The sequence below is a fragment of the Ictalurus furcatus genome, chromosome 10 (assembly GCF_023375685.1).
Source record: "Ictalurus furcatus strain D&B chromosome 10, Billie_1.0, whole genome shotgun sequence".
Lineage (NCBI taxonomy): Eukaryota > Metazoa > Chordata > Actinopteri > Siluriformes > Ictaluridae > Ictalurus > Ictalurus furcatus.
In genome coordinates, this window is record NC_071264.1 from 27,206,008 (window position 1) to 27,221,938 (window position 15,931).

The window sequence follows — 15,931 nt, forward strand, 5'->3', positions numbered from 1 at the left end:
GTGTGTGTGTGTGTGTGTGTGTGTGTGTGTAAAACTGCAGGTGATCAGTCATAATCAAAAGCGATAATGATTAAAGCTGCTGGGGATTAATAGCGCGCGCCATCCATCGTTATCACCTCTAATACACATCACCCTGAAAATGTTATATCTAGTAAGATGTAATAAAACGCCCTAATAATATGCATCACGCGCATGCAATCAATCCATTAAGGTCACGCTTTAATTGCGCAAAAAAAGAAGAAGAAGAAGAAGCTCACGAGCCAGCACGAGCAACTGTACAAACGATCACGATCACGGCCCTTTTGAGTTCTCTCGATCGGAGAGATGCAACTCGATTAGAGTCTAATCTCACTGCGCACCGTGCACACCGCGCCTGGTCCTGATCACACACAGGCATGATGAAGCTTCTGCGGATGTGGTGCGACTTTTGCATATTACTTTTATTATTATTTTTTGCATAGGCATGTGGGTCTTATGTGTGGTAATCTGACTACACGCGAAGATCAAAAGGAGCCGACGCCTGGGATGCACGTGCAAAATATTGTGCATTCAATCACTGCGTATTTATTATTATTATTATTATTATTATTATTATTATTATTATTATTATTTATATATGAGAAGCATCAGATGCTTTAAGAAGAGTTGTGTGTGTGTGTGTGTGTGTGTGTGTGTGTGTCATCCAGTTCAGGGTTTTAGGTTTTAGTCATATCAACCCCCAGACTACATCCCAGTACATCACTAAGTGAGACATCACGTGACCTCTGGCTACAGTTTAACACTGGGACTTGTTTAAGGCTCAGTTCACATTACAAGCTTTATTGCACAATTCGTCTTCTCCTACTTCTTATGTTTTCTCAGACGAGAGCTGTCTATCTTGACTTTTCACATCTGTAACATCTGCAAGTGAACCGTATCTGTGTTGTTATGAAAAGAAAAAAAAAGTCTTATCTATCATATTTAAAAGCAACAATTGAACACACTAGTAACCCAAGCTACTATCTGCATCGCAGTTACAGGATATTTTTCTCACGTATTTTGCCTCCTTGAACTTAACCTTAAGGCTGTTTATTTTTCTTTTCCGCTGTAGCAAAGTTTGTTTGTTGCCACACGGCCATTTGTTGTGCAACTGTTTCGAACATTACTCAGTCCTTCCGGTATTGCTTGAATTGATTCATTTCCCCATATACCAAGTAAATCGCCACTTTACTACTTATAGTCACCGCTATTGCAGTCCTTCATAACAAGCCGCGGGAATTCTGACTCATTCATGTCGCATGGCCATTTAATGGTAATGATAATGAGTCTTTATTGTCACATATACATTACACAGTGAAATTCTTTCCTTCGCATGTTAGGAACTTGGGGTCAGAGTGCAAGGTCAGCTATGATACGGCGCCCCTGGAGCAGAAAGGGTTAAGGGCCTTGCTCAAGGGCCCAACAGTGGCAGCTTGGCAGTGCTGGGCCTTGAACCCGCGACCTTCTGATCACTACTACCCAATTTATCAGATATGTATCCGATCTAGGACCACATGTTCACCTTCGTAGACCAACGCATTTCAAATTAAACATAGAATTCGCACTTACGTAAAACATGTACGTTTAACAAAAAAGTAAATAACGGCAAGTTCATGTTAAAGTCATTAAATAGAAATCTGTACGTTTGTACGAACTTAATTTATTGTACTAAGCAGGACTGTGAATTATATCAGTATGTAAAAACGTGAGGTTCATGGCCTTGGGATTGCAATTACAACATGCAGTTTTGCACTCAGGTCTCCTTTAGTGGACTAGTTCAACAAACAGACTTGATATAAAAACCATAATGAACCTCTCTTTACTTTCACACTACGCGTTGTTACCCAGACGAGGACGGGTTCCCTTCTGAGTCTGGTTCTTTTCAAGGTTTCTTCCTCGTATCATCTTAGGGAGTTTTTCCTCGCCACCGTCACCTCCGGCTCGCTCAATAGGGATAAATCCACAAACTTAAAATCTGCATCATGTGTTTATATGTTTCTGTAAAGCTGCTTTGAGACAGTGTCCGTTGTAAAACGCGCTATACAAATAAAACTGAACTGAATTGAATGGGGCATCATCTCTTTTGAAGTGTTTTGGAGCTTCTCAAGAGACAGCGATGTTTGCCCAGAGTTTATTGCATAGCCTGCTCGCTCACATTTAGGCTCACAGAGAGGTCTGAGATGAAGTGTTTACTGTTTATTTTCGGTGTTTTAAAGTACTCATAAAGAGTTGTTTGGGTTTAGATTGTTTCAGTAGGTTTCAGTACAGGCGAGCTTCTCCTTCTCCTAACTAATGGCTCAGAATTATGCGTACTTATATGTCTGAAATACTCAAAACCGGGTGAGTCAGTCACTCACGTTTACATTTACTCATCCACAAGTTACACAGAATCTAATCCACACCCACATCTACTGTAGCCTTTGAGACTTAACGGCCTTGCTCAAGGCCCCGATATCGCCTGGCTCTCTCCGACTTGGTTTGGAGCTGACGTTCCTGCTCCATCTCGTCTCTCACCATCACTCTATCTCCGCCAGCCGTCCGTAGCGTAGCTCTTCATCCTCGTTTGTGTCTCTTTTATTGTCGTACGGAAAGAACAGCGAGAGTCACAACAAAGGAACGCCGCTCCGTCCGTGCTCTCTGTGGCTTCCCGAGGAATGAAGAGCACCGTTTCGGGTCAGAGATGAGAGAAATGCCGCTTTATTTATACAGATTTTTTACAGATCAGACCAAAAGCGCGGCAGGAGGTGCAGGCGGGCCGGGGTGATCCGCATTTCGATGGAAAAAAAAAACAACGTTTGGAGCAATGAATCATGGGTTGAAAATAGCAAGGCGGTTGTCGATTCAGTTTGCGTCTTTGATCTGCCCAGTTTTTGTGTGAGTGCAAATGGGAGTGGGATGAGAGTGCAGTGAGCGAGATGCTGCATCGTCCTCCTCTCTCTCTCTCTCTCTCTCTCTCTCTCTCTCTCTCTCTGCATCTGGGTCTCTTTTTGTTGGATGGCTGTAGGACGGCACGCATGACTAATGAACGATTGAACGAGCCTTTTTCCTCCATGCTCGTGCGCACGACCCTGACCGAGCATCGATCACTTATAAGAAAAAGAAACGGTGCGAGAGTCACTAGCGTGTCCTGATCCCACAGTAAAAAGTGCATTCATTATCATGACATGTTGAGCTGGAATGGCATGAAATATTGATGGTATTATAACAATAATTGCAGAGCTACAGCTGTCGTGATAACTGCATAAACACCGAATCGTAATTATACGAGGTCAACAGATTCGACAGTTATATAAATATATCTCGTCTTGGTTTTGGTTATAATGGAACGATTTTCTCAATCCTCAATTATGTAGCGATGAGTAAATATTTAGTGTAGTAGCTTAGTCGCTTCCACTAAATGTGTGCTGTGGTGTAGCTGACAAGATTGAATGTGTTCATTATTTATAAGGTTTTTGTTGTGGTATGTAATGTGCGATCTTGTTACCTCTTTATTGGTTATCGGTTGATTAAGTTCATATTTGCGTGTAAAATACTGCAGTCCGATTATTTCCTAGTTATCATTTGTACTAATTATATTCCTATTATATTAGTCATAGGCTTTATATTTAAATTATTATTATTATTATTATTATTTCATTTAAATGAACGTACAGTATTTATACCATGTTTTGATGCAGTAGATTATGCATTTATAATCATTTTTCATTTATTTATTTATGAAAAACCGTTACAGATTGTACGCTAATATTTCGAATTCATTTTTTAATTGTTATCCGAACGCATTCTAAGCAGGGGTTATGACACTTACAAGCGGCAATTCCAAAGATGTCCGACCTCGTCATGATTTTCTGAAGTAGTTCCCCCCCCCCCCCCCCCCGTTTATTAAAGAAAAAATAAACGTGTAGCTGGTGGAGTGCGTCGGTATTAGTGTTATAACAGTGTTATGAACAGTACTTACAATGTAACGCATCTTCATAAATAATTAGAACAATGTTTATAATGCCGTCGTAAGGCATTACATGAGTGTAGTATTTCATTTGAAAAATGACCTCGATCGAAAGCGTTACTGCTTTTTTTGGCAAGCGGTGACCCAATGTGCCATGTTGTGCATTATTACACCACTGATACACTTACACGGATCAGCCGTAACATTAAAACCACTGACAGGAGACGTGAATAACGTTGATTATCTCGTTACAGTGGCACCTGTTAAGGGGTGGGATTATCTCGAAGTTGGTGTGTTGGAAGCAGGAAAAATGGGCAAGCGTAAGGACTTTTGAGCGACTTTGACTAGGGACACATTGTGATGGTTAGACGACCGGGTCAGAGCATCTCCAAAACGGCAGGTCTTGTTGGGTGTTCCCGGTATGCAGTGGTTAGTACCTTCCAAAAGTGGTCCGAGGAAGGACAACCGGTGAACCGGCGACAGGGTCATGAGCGCCCAAAGCTCCTTGATGCGCATGGGGAACGAAGGCTAGCCCGTCTGGTCCGATCCCACGAAAGAGCTACTGTAGCACACCTTCAGAAGTCTTGTGGAGTCCATGCCTCGATGGGTCAGAGCTGTATATCTGGTAGGTGGTTTTAATGTTATGGCTGATCGGTGGCATAAACACAAAATTAAAGACACTTTCCATTAAAGTTTCGATTATCATCCACAGTGTCTTCATAACGACTTGCAGCCCAACATCGACGTACAACCCAATATCAAAGTATTTGTAGCTTCTATATTTCCGGATCTGTAGCGTCGCATCTATTCTTCAAACTTAAAATGAGTTTGTTTTCCTTTGAGGCATTGTTCTACTTTCACGTGTTTTTCAAAACAAAAAAAAAAACAATGCAGAATTATCATCGTCTTTGATTTGTTCCCCTTGTCTTGTTTGTACTTTACAAAGTAGGCCGCCCTGTTTAAAAAAAAAAAAAAATCAGCTCAGCAATCATGGAAATGATGTTTTTTTTTTTTCATGTAAGCACTAATCACATGGTAATAGTTTCACAGCACAATGCCTCTCTTGTTCAAAAGGCTGTGAATTTTCAGGATAAGCTAATTTGTTAGCCATATCCTAAAACTTTCTTCCATGAACTCGCGTCACACACGATGGTGATATCTCATTATTGAATCATGAATTTGTTTCCAAAGATCTACAGTCATAACATCGTAGCGTATGCGAATATAAAATGAAGCTTTATTGACAACCTGTAGCTATACTTAGGCTTTAATGGCCGGCTTACTCAGGCTTTTTTTTTCTCTCATTAATGAGCTCCTAGTAAACACAGTGAGGAAACACAGTAATATGACGCATAGCAACTAGACGTTTGAGAGTGTTAAAAAGCATCTGCGATCGTCTGGTTGCCGGAGGGATGATGTATGATCTCTTGAGGTATATGCAGAAGCGTACATTAGCGATCAAACGTTGTGAGAATCAACACTTGCTTATGAAAATCACAAAGAATTCGGATGGGATTAAAATAGTTCAGGCTGCTCTTGAGTTCGTGGGGAAGAAATGGGTATTTTAAGAATGGAGGGATGAAAACATTAGCATTGCCATCAATAATTTTATAATCCTTATATTGTAAAGAAAAAAAAAACTTCCTTTTTCTTATCACAGTAAAAAACTGTACCATATCGGAACATGTTCACAGGTAATTAATAATAAAAAAAAACCCTTAACGTTAATGCTAGCAATTGCATATATAGCAGACTTGTAATGAGCTTCCAGTTTGTTCGTTTTTTGCTGTAATGACGTAATGTACCCCTTCTGTTCCGCCCTCAAACCACATGCGATATTATCATCAATCGGCGATTGTTAGTGGGAACGACAGAATGATGGCATTTCACACACAATCTCACAAGCCTAGGCGAGATGGAGAACAGCACCGACATTGACAATAGAATGTATCGCATGACGCTTTTGTGTCATTCTATTTATGAGTTCACGTCACGTGGTTTTGTTAACATTTCCACGTGCCTTTGATTTGTTGATTTGTTACCCTATTGAGTTCACCTGTTCTGTGTTATTTTCTAGTTCAGTGTTTTCTGATGTTAACCTTTGCGTGCTGTTCTGATTGTGACTCTAGTTTAATGTTGTCTTCCTGTCTTTTGACCCCCGGCATGGACATTGATTATGATTATAGGAATTTTTTTTTTTTAATTCCTGTAATAATACATTTTATAAGCCTCATATTTGAATGAAAAGACAATTTTTTTTTCCAGATTTCCGTGAAGTCCGTGAAGCTCAATGAAAAGCACATGATTTCCATGTGCCTTTGTTTGTTTTAGTCCTGTCTCCACTCATGTTCTGTCACTGTTTTGTTACCCTATTGTGTTCACCTGTTCGGTGTTATTTTCGTGCTCCATAGGCCTACAATCATTAATATATTAGAATTACATTTACATTTATTCATTAGCAGACGCTTTTATCCAAAGCGACTTACAAATGAGAAAATACAAGCAAAGCGATATATCAAGCAGAGAACAATACAAGTAGTGCTACCGTACAAGATCCCTTAATTGAGTTCCAGAAGAAGCAAAGTGCGCAGAGTAGAGGTGTAAGTGCCAGAGTAAATTTTTTATTTATTATTATTATTATTTTTTTATGGGTTAGTTAGGTGTTCACGGAAGATGTGGGTCTTTAGCTGTTTTTTGAAGATGGTGAGAGACTCTGCGGTCCGGATTGAGGTTGGAAGGTCATCCCACCACTGAGGAACAGTTAGTTTGAATGTTCTTGAAAGGGACCTTGAGCCACGCTGAGTAGGTACTGCTAAGCGTCGGTCGTTGATTGATCGCAGATTGCATGAGGGAACGTAAGCCTTCAGGAGAGAGTTGAGGTAGGGGGGTGCTGTTCCAGACAAGGTCTTGTAGGTGAGCATCAAGGCCTTGAATTTGATACGGGCGGCTACAGGAAGCCAGTGGAGGGAGATGAAGAAGGGTGTGACATGGGTTCTCTTGGGCTGGTTGAAGACGAGGCGTGCTGCTGCATTCTGAATCATCTGAAGGGGTTTGATGGAGCTGGCCGGGAGGCCCGAGAGTAGTGAGTGGCAGTAGTCCAGTTTTGATATGACAAGAGCCTGGACTAGTATCTGTGTAGCCTGTTCGGTGAGGTAGGGTCTGATTTTCTTGATGTTGTACAGGATGAACCTACAGGACGGTGCAGTTGTTGAGATGTGGTTTGTAAAGGTCAAGCCGTCATCGAGAATCACCCCAAGGTTCCTGGCCGCCAAGGTTGTGGTTGATTGAGGGACAGGCTGGGATGACGAGAAACTCAGATTTTGCCAGGTTGAGCTTAAGGTGGTGTTCCCTCATCCATACCGAGATGTCCGACAGGCAAGCAGAGATACGTGCAGAGACGGACGGATCGTCAGGCTGGAAGGCCAAAAAAAAAAAGGGTGTCATCAGCATAGCAATGATATGAGAAGCCATGAGACTCAATCACCTGCCCTAGAGATGTACTGTAGATAGAAAAGAGCAGTGGACCCAGAACTGACCCCTGTGGAACGCCAGTTGTGAGTTGCATCCTCATCTTTTAAAAATAAAATTGTTTCATATTTCTGTATCACAGTACAGTACAGTCATACCAGTGTATCATCAACACCGATTACCAGATATGCCACAAAGATTTGTTAAGACTGTTATGTCACAGGTTCTCAATAATAGCTGTTTAAAAATGTTAACCTTAATCCAAGACTGTGTCGGTTTGTTTTAAAATAGTTGACTACATGAAACAGCCTGAGTGGCATGTGGGTTAAAACACAGCAGCACTGAAGCACTTATTGAGTCTGCAGGAAGCAGGGTTGACCAGGTCATGAAATTAACTATTGATTCGAAACCAGTGGTGTGTATGCTTCAGATGAACAGATATGATGGGCTGCAGCAGGGCTTCGACAGCACGCCTGCCTCATTCTTCTGAGGAGCTCGTTAGGACACTGATGGCAGAAAACGGAGGAATGATTTTGTTTCGGCTTACAGCCGCAATGGGACTCACATCAAATATATATCAGGCGAATATATTTTCACATCGTAGACATGTCACGTCTCGGTGTCATTGTCGAACTAGTCGATTAGGGGAGCGGGCCTGCGTCATAGATCTGCGTTTAAACGGCCTGAGATGGGTTCACATCTGTTTTTTTGCCTGTTCCAACCATGAAGTATACAGTGGGCGGAAATATTACTTATTCAGAATTAAACAGGGGGTTTGTGCAAACAGTGCAAACAGTATAACAGTGCAATAAATCCATAAAACACTGTAACCTTTAAGCGTAATTACAATAAAAGCTAACTTAATTAAATGCAATTGATTTCAAAAGGAATTTATTTATCTATAAGGGCAATTACAGCAACTCAAACATTTAAAAAAAAAACAAAAAACAACACATTTAAACAGGACAATAAATATATGTAATACTTATACCGTGCCACTGTTACACTATCGTTTCTGATTGGTCAGGAGGTGTTGATGAATTTTCTATAACAACAACTGGCTGCAAATCATAGGTTTATGTGAATGCGCTTGCTCTAATATGTTACTGTTTCTATAGCAACGGCTAATTCAGTGGGACTCGTAGGGTGAAAGCTCCACATAATCTACGGCTAATTATAAACAGAGGTTTCTTTTTTTATTTTTTATTTTTAAATGTTGCTATTTAACAACAAAACGCTCAGAAACACTGTCCTGGTGAAGACTTCTGTAAGTGGAAAAAGTGTTTCAGTTAATAATATATTTTTTATTAACTTCACGAGAGTCTGGTGAAGGACCAGCTGTTTATAGCTGCTGTAAGGTAAGTCATAATAGGAACACTAAATTCAACTAGAAAAATATGGTGTTTTTCTTTAATAAAAAAAAAAACCCCACAAAACCTTGTAGTCATTGGAGAATTGTTGGGGTATGAGAGGAATAAAACACTTCAGGACATGCTGTTGTTTGAAAATAATCCAACTTGGGCTTGTAACTCTGCAACATGATCGGCTGCATCATAACACCACATCGTTGTTTATTTTCCTATAACAGCACACCCTCTACATGAGTTATTACTAAATAAACCGGATGAGAGGAGACGTGTTATATTTGACACGGTTTTGTCCTTTGTTTTCCTGTGTTGGTTGAGATAATATGTGTCGCAAGACCTCGTTCCGATGGAATCTGTAGTAATGTGATGTAAAGGTCAAAATCAATTTATCAAGCAAACAGCTCGATTTTCCTGATTCAGCACAGCTTTCAATCCTGAAGTGTGTGTAGGATTCATTGGAACGCAACTTCATGTTTAAAATAGTATCAGAGATGTTTTGGGTCACATGAAGTCTCGGGTCCTGTTTAATGTACCTTCTGTAAAGGGAACTGGTTTTGTGGTTTGTTTGTGTGTGTGTGTGTGTGTGTGTTTTGCAGGCATCTTTCCATTTCAACTGTGCAGTTGTTTACGTGTGTGCTCTTTCTTGACTACTGTTTGTGTGTGTGTGCGATTTTGTGTGTTCGCTCGGTGTTGATCTTTATCACAGGAAAACCTACCAAACCTGCGTAGTTTTCTAGCCTTATGATACATGCAGCACATGTCAACATGCAAAAGGTAACTCCTTCATACTGATCCAACACCCAATGCTCTGATCATGTCACAACTTCAGCGTTAATTATGGTCATGACATTACCGTGACTTCTGTTATTATTCTTATTATCATTGCATGTTGCACAATAAAACATACCACATGAAGCTCATTTTAAATTACTGTGAGACATTTTCGCAATGAAGTAAAGTGAAACAAATATGTATCCAAATGAATCAGACTCAAACGGAAATATGACACATCGCTTCCGTGTCTTATTTAACGCATAACGCGTTGTTAGCTAAACTAGCTGTCCTGCTGGGCCTTATTCAGATCTCTTTTGTCTGCTAGTTTTATATGTCTTTCAAATGCCAATTTACTGAGACGTGCTGTCTGAAGCTGCCAGGCAGAGTAAGAACATCAGCAATAAGATTAGATGCACAGATAGACGCACTACTTTTTTTTTTTTTTTTTTTAAACAAATAAAGCCAAGGCTTGAGACTAAATAGAATTTACTGTCATCAGAGTACAGTAATTCAGACCATTAAGCTGCGTCTGAAAATCCAACTTCAGATAGCCATTTTGCTCGAAACTACTCTAACTCTAACTAACTTCTGACAAATCAGAAGACGTGAATCTCCGTTTCAAGTAGCAACCACATGCTTGTTTATTACACATTTAAAGAAGGTGTTGCTGTGAAACTAGAGGAAGACATTTGTGGGCTCCTGATGTCCCTAAAAATGAAGTTTACATACGACTTGCAGAATCTGCAAAATGTTAATAATTAAAAAAAAAAATACCAAAGAGCATAAAAATTGCATTATGCTTTTTATTTAGTTCTGCCCTGAAGAAGCAGTACACTTTTCACATAACAGATGTTTACATAGAGTCCAAAAAAACACAATAATAACTGAATTTACACAAATGAACCAGTTCAAAAGTTTACATACGCTTGTGTGTCGTTACCTGGACGATCAGCGACTGTGTTTATGTTCTGTGAAAGTTCTTCATGAGTCCCTTGTTTGTCCTGAGCAGTTAAACTGCCCACTGTTCTTCAGAACAGTCCTCCAGGTCCTTCACATTCTTTACTTCTCCAGCATCTTCTGCATATTTGAGTCCTTTCCAACACTGGCTATATGATGTTTGAGATCCATCTTTACACACTGAGGACGACTGAGGGACTCGTACACGACTATTACAAAAGGTGCAAACATTCACTGATGCTCGAGAAGGCAACACGATACATTAAGAACCAGGGGGGTGTAAACTTTTGAACAGGACCATCGGTGTAAATTGTCATTATTTTGTCTTCTGGGAAACATGTAAATATCTTATGTAGCTTCTGAAGGGCAGTACTAAATGAAAACAATCTATAAGAACAATTTACACCACCTATCCTGTTCAAAAGTTTACACCCCCCTGGCTCTTAATTCCCTCTTATTAATTTTTTTTTTTTTTTTTTTTTTTTTACATTTTGCACATTCTGAAAGGCCCATGTAAACTTAAGACCTCAGCTGTATGTAAATACGTGTGCCAACCACATTTACATAAAAATTAGCATTAAAAATGGCAGATAATGTTTTTTAAAGTGATGCTGGAAGTTTACAGTATGATAACTGTACCACTATGATTGGGTAATATGATAATGTAAGATAAATCTAAGATCAGTATTGCAATAAATTGCACGATACACTTTTCTGAAGGTATTGCAAGAATTGTCGTGACTTTTATATCAGCAATCTGTGAATAAAAAGCAAAGTCTGTTATTCATACGAAAAATTAGCTAATTTCGTTTTTGTTTGCAAACCTAAATAATACAATGATGATCATAATCATGTGTCAAGTATGATATTATTATATATAGTGATATGATATTTTTGCCATATTTCCCACCCCTACAACCGAATATCACCCAATTTTAGCATCACATAGTACGTTCACGTCATGTCAAAATGACAGTAATTACCAGTGAACAGATTCCTCCCCTCCACAAATGCTGTATATACTTTCGTTTATGTTTTACCATATGCCATTTTTTTGGTTTTAGTCGTGTCCCTGTCCTTTCATTGGTTTGTTACCCTATTGTGTGCACCTGATCTGTGTTTAGTTTGCCTATTTATCCCCAGCTGTTTCATTTTCTCATTGCGAAATCTTATAGTGCATTTTTTCCTTGTTTGACCCGTTTTATTTCCCCATCCTGGCCTGTGTCTCTGCGTTTGATTATATTGATGTACTGTATCCTACCTGTGTTTTGACCCCCACCATGGACATATGTGCTATTGTGCTATTGTTGTACTAAAACGTTAAGAGAAGTATTTGATAGACATGTATAGAAAAGATCTGACATTATACACCAACATACGTGGTTTGATTATTATGTAATGTCACACACTCTGAAGCTGGAGCTTTCTGAAAAACCCAACTTAAAAACCGGAAGCTCGTATTTACCATAATTCTCGCCGTATCTCCTTACAGCATTATAAGTTTAAAGAGAGTGATATTAAATTAACATGTAAAGATGAAAATGTCTAAAATGTCATTATAATCATATTTTCTCTTTAAAACGTTCTCTCAGACAGTCTTGAGAGAAGAAATAGGAAAATGAAATTAGTGCTAGAACTAAAGTAATACTTCCCAAACTGCTCATAATTTTTCAACAATTCTTATTACAAAATCTTTAGGGAAGCCTTACTAAGGTTAAGTTTCGGTTTGGGAGTGGAGTTATGAAAAGTTTTCTCACAGTCGCACTTAGAAAAAATAACCACATCACCCCTGAATTTCTAAAGAGAGAAGTATTGTCTACCACAAATTTCAGATTTAAGGAACTGGTGATAAATTTATCATAAAAGGAACTTTGTCATATTGTATAAGACATCATAAAGAACCAGTTTTAGAAACCAAACAAAACGTGGGCTTTATATTATTTCATTGTCCAGCTCCTTGCACATGAGTCTACATGAATGCATTATGAACCCTACAAGCTGTATGATGTGTGTATGATGGTGTTGGAGATGACCGACTATTGGTTGAATCGTTATGAGAGATGGGATCGGAGTAGTTTGCAAACTGATACATCTGCATAAAGTACAAGCATAAAATATGAAACTAAACTACTGCAGTTAACAGTGCAGCTTGTGGTATGCTCGGAAATATTCGTACAACACGAATGAGTTCGTATGCATTTCCTTTTTTTAGATAGTGCCATAGCACTTAAAAATAATGTTGAGCTCACCTCTAGAGTTCAGTTGCAGAAACACACTTTTGGCGTGCTTGTTTTTTTTTAAACGTAGGCTACCATGTGTATAAATCTTATAGCATAGATTTTGATAATGTGACGACAACATATTGCATTGCTTTTACATGCATGTTTTACATTCTTACATAGCGTTGTAGGGTTTCTTAATGGTTGTATGTTTATTCTGAGTTTATGTGAATTCCTAACAATGTTTGCGGTTTAGACTCTGTAAAGTATGATGTCAAGACTATGATATAATTGATTAAAATAGTTTTCTTGAGGTCAAAATGCTATCTACTATAACTCCTTATATATATGCTATCCCATATATAGAATCAAAATCACAGTTCTCAGAAATGTGTTGTATGTTAGACATCTAAATAGAGAAGATTACATGTATAAATATGATTTTAAAGTTCAGATGAGCTAGGATAGGCTAGGTTTACCATACCATGGAAGTATATGAATATTATTCAGTATGACTTACAATTTTCTGTCAGAAACCCCATCAGGTTAGCTCAGGTTAGCTAGTGCATTAGATTTACCAATGAATGCTATGAACATTCATAATTATGATTGAAACTTTCTCTCAGAAATCATGTCAGGTTAGCTAGTTAGCGTTACCATTGAAGCAAATCCTGTCAGGTTAGCTCATGTTAGCTAGCTCATTCACTTTACCAGTGAATACTATGTGCTATAACATTCATAAGTATGATTTCAAATTTCTCTGAAAGGTTAGCTCAGGTTCGCTCAGGTTAGCTGGGCGGTTTGTGTTACCAATGACGTGTATAAATATTCGTGAGTGTGGCTTTTAAAATTTCTCTGAGAAATCCTGTCAGGTTAGCTGATGTTAGCCGTCTCATTGCGTTCACGAGTGAAGTGTAAAAATATTCATGAATATGATTTACGATTTCTCTCAGCTTATTAGCTAGCTCATTAGCTTTACCAGTGAATGATATGAACTTTCATAAGTATGATTGAGATATTGTCTCAGGTTAGCTGGGTGGCTAGTGTTACCAATGAAGCGTATAAATATTCATGAGCATGTCTTAAAATTTCTCTGAGAAAATCTGTCAGGTTAGCTGATGTTAGCTAGCTCATTAACTTCACCAGCGAAGGGTATACATATTCATAAATATGACTTAACATTCATCTCAGCTTATTAGCTAGCTCATTAGCTTTACCAGTGAATGCTCTGAACATTCATAAGTATGAATTAAATATTATCTCAGTAATCCTGTCAGGTTAGTGGATGTTAGCCAGCTAGCCAGCTTGATAATGTGTATAATAGGTATGAGACATCATGTCAGGTTACCTAGTTAGCGTTACAATAGCTCTTTCGCTCTACCAGTGAATGCTATATGCAATATGCATATAGCATATATCATAAGCATATATCATATGCTTATGAATAAACATTCATAAGTATGATTTAAAATTTCTATGAAAAAAATCCTGTCAGGTTAGCTCATGTTAGCTAGCTAGCTATCTTTACCAGTGAATTGTATAAATATTAATGAGTATGAGTTAAAATTACTGTTAGAAATCTTGTCAGTTCAGCACATGTTAGCTAGCTGGCTAACAAAATCTGGCATACTGTAATATCAGCCTTATAACTATTTAAATATTTTCTTATTACTGAATTCCAGGATAACACCACACCTAAATATTGCATCGTGTTCTGTATTAGTACTGTATTGTTTTTTAAATTTATTTTTATGTTGATTGATTTGAAGTGCTGTGTTATGCACTGGCATGTCTGGCAGATTAAAACCAGTTCATTTGACAAAAAGTGTTGGCACCCTAACTATTGTTCTAACTCCTGTTAAGAAAAACCATTCATATCTGTTTTTTTTTTCTTCTCCATTCCTTATCTTCTTTGTAGAATCTGACTTCGAGTACGTGATCATGAGTTTTCAGTTAACAGTCGCTCAAACAGTCCAGAGACAAACATGATCATGCCTGGTATCATTTTTAGCATTTATTGACCAGCCTGTGGCTCTGCTAACCATGCCGTTGTGACTGAATCGTTTTTTGAATGCACGGTTCTGTCTGCAGTCATTCCCGAGCTGTAAAAATATTGCAGACAAATGTAATCGAGTTAATGCGCCCGAATGAAGTGGTTGCTGTGTTCAGACAAAAAGGGTTATTATGCATGCTGAAGCGTTCGCTTGCAGGAAATGTGCTGCGGGTTTGCAGAACAGCGCTTTTTCCCGTTATCCAGAGTACAAGAAGCCGTTTGAATCAGGCCAGAACGTGAGAAAAACATTTCATCGGAGGCCCGTTTCTTATGTGTAGTTCAACCGTGTTAGTGAATTTATACGAAACCTTTTTATTTCTACGTTTATCATCCCTTAAAATGGTATATATATAATGGTATAATATTTATTTATTTATTTGTTTAGGGTTTTCAGTAACCTTGCTGATGAAGATGTACAAATTCATATGTGTTTGTGTTACAGAGTCTTTATAAGACTGAATGCTGGGTTGTAATATTTTTTACCGAGGCACACGAGTTCAGCTTTTATCAACATTTATTGACAATTAAATTGAACATGACTATGCCATGCTTCAACTATGCTAATGTATACAGAGTTTTCTTAACACAGACCTATTTAGTTAACAGTTTAACAAACCTCACCTGTGATAATTCATGTAGTTATTTTGTTATGTAACTTACAGTTTATTAATGCTGCAGCTCATACGAAGAATGTGAACACAAGCTAGTTAAAGAAACCTTAATGTAAAGCTGGTTATTTTAAGTCTATTAGACAAAAATATCACTGCAAAAACAACAAATAGGCAGTTTCGACACTGGTGCATTTTCCATGAAATGTCTCATGAGGTCAGATTTAACGATGAGGTGCGGGGTATTGGTAACCATTTTATCATGATAGGAACCTATTGTGTTGACACTTCTGTAATGTGTGAAATGATCTTACGTTGTGAAGTGCACCTATTCGCATGATACGAAGACCACTAAGACTTATATATAGTTTTGTGGATATCGTGACCGTCTGTTTAAGGAACCTGAGCGTATGTGTGTATGAAGCTGGTTTAGTGGTGTGTGGGTGTTGTGCAGTGCAGAGTTGACCAATATAGTAACAGCAGGTAATAGTGCAGTGTGTGGTGTGCTGGAAAACATTCCC

The 15,931-nt window shown here is 38.5% G+C and overlaps 1 protein-coding gene across 1 annotated transcript in view; it reads left to right on the top strand.

The window, feature by feature from the left end:
• Positions 1–15,931, top strand: part of LOC128613374 (heterogeneous nuclear ribonucleoprotein L-like) — an 85,353-nt gene that overhangs the window by 552 nt on the left and 68,870 nt on the right. The window lies entirely within an intron of this gene.